Here is a 5,179-nt window from a genome sequence, read left to right as displayed (position 1 = left end):
ATGCAGAACCATAGGAAAAATCCCAGAAAACATTATGAGGTTATGTTTAGGATTGTTGCAGCTAGACTAGACAGCCTGTTAATGGACATTAGGAGAATGTGGTTTGGAGCAGGTATTTCCAGACATTCATAAAAGATTGAGAAGCCTTGGGAGGTCAACAAATAGTTTTGTGGATTATCAGATCCCATTGACCAGTTTAGCATTTCTGGATTCTATTGTAGTGCATATGCCCCTTCTATCCATCTACACCCACCATGATCCTCAAAGCCAGTGGCTTTAAAAAGGCAGCATGTAGTACGTGACTCTTTGGTTTATGATTTATATATTTCCAGCTCAGCTTCAAATTTTGTAAAAGAAAACTTCTCAGCATGCATCAATAAGAGATTAATCTTACATCCCTCTCAAAAACAACTGCTCATAGTTTTTCTTGTTGTCAGCAACTGCCCTTTTATTCTCAGCAAGTAACTTCCTGTTATGTGTATGATGTGCAGATAGTCATTCTTTCACCTTTAGATCCTGTGATGGGCAGATTTAGTAAGCAGTGCTCCTTTCAACCTGTAAAGCACTCTGTCAAAGGCCATTTCATTTCTTAAAATAAGTTAATAGCACAGTGGATCTTTTTAATTAGATTCTTTGTTTTATTGAGCCCAGCCATCTTGGTGTTACAAGACAAAAACCTAATGGACAGTTAAGGTTGTGCAGAATCATTAGAAAAGCCAGATTAAATCTTGATTTCTGCCAGACATAGGTGACTGGAGGTCAGGTACTGCAATTTTTAATTTTACAACTATTAACACTGAGTTTGGAAAAGGATAGGTAATTTATTTCTCTTTTGTTAAAGCATGGGTAAATATATTCATTTGCATTATTAAAGTATTTGAATGAACATGAATAAATTACTAATCTGAAAGGCTGTAATTATTTTTGCTCAGACAAGAATAAATAACTTTTTTTGCAGCATCTTTAGACTTGGATGAACATTTTGCGCCGGTGTATTTGTAAACTCATATACAAGTTGAGCCATCTGGATCAAAGCCACTTATTTAAGAAGACATAGAAAAAATAAAGTACATTTTCTGCCAGCCTCCTCTGCTGGAACTACAAAAATAATTGTATTTGATTTTACTTATTTGGAAAAAAAGGAACAAAACAACAACAAAAAACAAAACAAAACAAAAACCAAACACCACACTAACCCTTAATTTACTTGGAAAAAACAAAATGCTGTTAACCATCTTCACTGACCTTTCTCTTAGTTGACGGTTGTGACAGACAAAGCTGAGTAATCAGCCAGCTGTGGTAAAAAGCAAAGCCATGTACCTGATGCAGTCTGATTCTGAGCTATCATTTGTGATACCTGTGGATTTCTTAGGAATGTTTCAACATTTTGAATATTTTATCTTTCTGTCCAGACACTGAAAAAATTTCCAAGACTGTTTATTCACAGAAAATATATATTTCATTTCTGAATGTACAGAGTTGGATTTAAAAGCACTCTTGTTTCCTTTTTTTCCTCGAAACTTTTCCTTTCTAGCTTTGGGAATTCCAAATATCTCCAGTGTTCAACATTTTCTATAGAATAAGAGGTAGCAGACTAATATTTGAAGGAACTGACATGATAAAAGACTGACTTTCATTTTAGATGTCTTTCTTGCCAAAATAAAAAAAAGAGAAGAAACACTAGTTGAAACATGGGAAATTATGATTAGGTTCTAGGAACAAAAAATTTACAGTGAGGCTGATCATCTCCTGCAACAACTTGTCAAGAGATGTTGCATTATCTCCACCCCTGGAGATATTCAAAATCCTGAGCAAGCTGATATAAGTTTTCCTTGCTTTTGAAGAAGCAGCAGGAGCTGAATGAGGTGACCTCTGGAAGTCCCTTCCAACTTGAATGATTCTGTAGTTGAGAGACTGCCACATAACAGCAAAATATTGTCTACAATCATTGCCAGTTCTCAGCTTTTAGACTGAAGATATAATTATCTTTCCTGTTGCATAGATTGCTTTGAATTCTAGAGCAAGAAAGATTACATATATTCATGCCACTGTCTTTATAAAACAAACCTGCAATGATTTGTTCCTTGGAAAATTGTTCTTCATGTAGCAAGTTCTTGTTCAAGCAGGAATAATCCCATAAAAGTTTGTAAGTTATGTTTGGTGGAATGTTAGGATTAGATCGTGCTGGCAAACAGAACCTATAAATGAAATATTCTCCTTTAAGTTTACTGAATGCTTAATGAAAAGTATATTTCATATATTATATATATACATATATATATGTGCATATATATGTATATATATATGTATATATATGTATTACATATTAAATTAATTTACTGATAACTATTTTGAAAATTAAAACATCTCTGGAAATCAAAGCAATGATAATGGAACAACTGTTCATGACTTCCTGTGACATGCAGTGAAAGAATCAAAATTGGTCTGGAGGAGTTCAAGTGTGCTTACTATATTATGCATATATGATTTGTACCTGCTGTAGGCAATAGTGAAATGCCTCAGCAACTGAACAAACAAACACAGATAAAGATCTCATTTGAAGCATACTTTTTTCCTTTTTTTTCCTTTTTTTTTTCTTCTCTGCTGTTTTTTAAAATTGTTCAGCTTAGCATGTTGGAAATATCCAATTTGGTTTTACCTTCATTTGATAAGGAAGTCACTAATGATGGGATGGCAAAGGATGGTGAAATTAGAAATATACCCCTCAATATTTAGTTTGTCTCACAGTTTTATTTGGTTAACAAAGTTGCCTCTAGAAAAGGCAGAATGAAGAAAAGCATGAAGTCTGACTGAATTTATTGTCAAATAGTTGTTTTTGTCATACTCTGATTTCCTTTCTTACATTTTATTAAGCAAAATGTATAAGTAATGTATTACTGGAGGCATCCTCATCCATGACTTAATGGCACTTAAGATAGACTTCCCAACTTTCCACACATTTTTTAAAAAGAATACATGGAGCTTCTGAGGAAAAGGAAAAGGAAAAGGAAAAGGAAAAGGAAAAGGAAAAGGAAAAGGAAAAGGAAAAGGAAAAGGAAAAGGAAAAGGAAAAGTAAGGAAATTTCAGGTTCTGAGGAGTAGCACCATATCTCTTGTTACTATTTTAACCAATTTTAGGAATGCCTTGAGAATACGGATTAGTAGAGCTAGTATACATAATCACTAATGACTGCTCATGCTCTTTCATGAGAGTCAGCACTACCAAAGACATACCTGTGAGAATCAGATCTACTGCAGATAAGTCTTTCACAGGAGAAAGAAATACATATTGCTAAGATTCTCGTATTTCCAACAGGAAAAAGTGGTGGAGTGGAAGTGATAGGACATGGTACTCCTGTGCAGTGGCAGTCTGTGATCCTTGCTTACCATTTATATTTTAGGAGATCTTTCCTATTTGAGAGTGAAATGCCGGAGACTGCTATAGGAAAAAACACTTGTCCTGACCTTATCCTTGCTCCATAACATGGAAGTAAAAGAGGATTTCAAGCAGCATGGATTGTCAGAAAATCATGCCTCTCCTGAGGGCAAGCAAATAACTTAGGAGGTATCCCTGCATCCAGATGTGTTAATAAGAAAGAAAAGACATGGCAGAATAGTATTTTCTAAATTACTTATAATTTAAATCACATTCTGTCCAGTGCTTGTCTAAACCAGTGACTGAATTACATCACCCATCACAGCTCTTGGTTGATTGGAGAAGACCTTACTGTCTCCAGCTTCTTGCTTTCTTCTTTTCTTTACTAACCCAAGACTACTACTTATCAGCTCTTTTTTGTGGTGCAGACACAGATCAGGATTTCCTTTTTTTTCACCTGGCTCATGCCCTATCAGTGAGATTTGTCACAGTGGTTGAGAAGGACCAAACTAGTAAAAACACAAGGATATATGTATTATAGTTTTTCTTGGATAGCTGTATTTAGGATCTTCAACCAGATGGGTGTGCTGCAATCTATGTAAGGATGATTGCTGAAATTTTTAATCCATCTGGGAGGATTATTGGATAGGTTGGGAGATGCTGAAGAACAGTGTCTAGCTATTTCATCTCCCATTTCTTCTTACAAATGGAAATTCTCTGCAAAGGTGTTGCTATGACATGATGCAAAATGAGGGAGTATCACATATATCACAAAAGTGCCACTATATAACCCATTATTACCCTACTTTGAAAACAACTCATGGTTTATTCCTATTGTAGACTTAAAACTTCCTATTTTAAGAAATTTGACTTAATTTTTCCAGGTAATAGAAGTCATTTCGTTTAGGAATAAAATCAAAAGATGAGCTAGCAGGCTCCTGTAGCTCCTGGGCCAACAGCTCTGTTTCTGGCTGAAGTTCTGACAGCAGGCTAAAATACTGCAGTGGATCTGTGAATTTACTTAAAATTAATACGAATACAATAAATTAATAAAAATTCATTGCAAAAATTAATATGAATACATGTTCCAGTTTTTCTATCTCTTAGTTCCTTAGAATTTTTTATGTGTTCAAGGTTAAGATTGGATGATTTAATACCAGCAATAGTTTATTGCTTGTAATTCATGAAAAATGCAATTTCTTGTTCATTTTTTCTGATTCTGAACTATATTCTGGCTGAGTTCATATGTTTCTTGCCTTTCACAATATGATTCAGTCTTTCAAAGGCAACTGCTCCGCTAGGAAGGCGAAAAGGCAACTGAAATAATACAATGTGTCATCAAAATAAAATGTGATACAATTCAAGTGTATTGCTACTCAGGGAATTATATTTCAGTATCTTACCCTCTTTGTCCGAAAGTGAGATAAACTAGCGAGCATTGACACTTCTGGTCAGAAATTTTCAGATATTATATAACTGGAATATAAGTGTTGTTTATACAAGATAGAAGCAAAATATATTCCCTCTAGACAAAAGACCATTAGCCTTAAAATTTTCATTACTTCTAGATTCATGATATCCTGAAGATAAAAACTTGTATTCTTTTTCAAGAAAAAAAGTCTTGAGCCTCTAGCAAAAGATGCACAGCCTCCTCACAATATTAAAATTTTAAAGATTGCCTCAGTTGAGGCTTTAACCTGGTCTTGGTGCCTCTATGTAGCATCAAGCATAATTTCTGAAGGTCAATTAAGTTGTTGATAAACTTATAAAATACCAACTTTTTGTGATAATTGCACTCAGTAC

This window comes from Vidua macroura, chromosome 5 (assembly GCF_024509145.1).
Source record: "Vidua macroura isolate BioBank_ID:100142 chromosome 5, ASM2450914v1, whole genome shotgun sequence".
Taxonomy (NCBI): domain Eukaryota; kingdom Metazoa; phylum Chordata; class Aves; order Passeriformes; family Viduidae; genus Vidua; species Vidua macroura.
The sequence above is the reverse complement of the archived record's forward strand: the minus strand, read 5'-3'. Positions refer to the sequence as shown.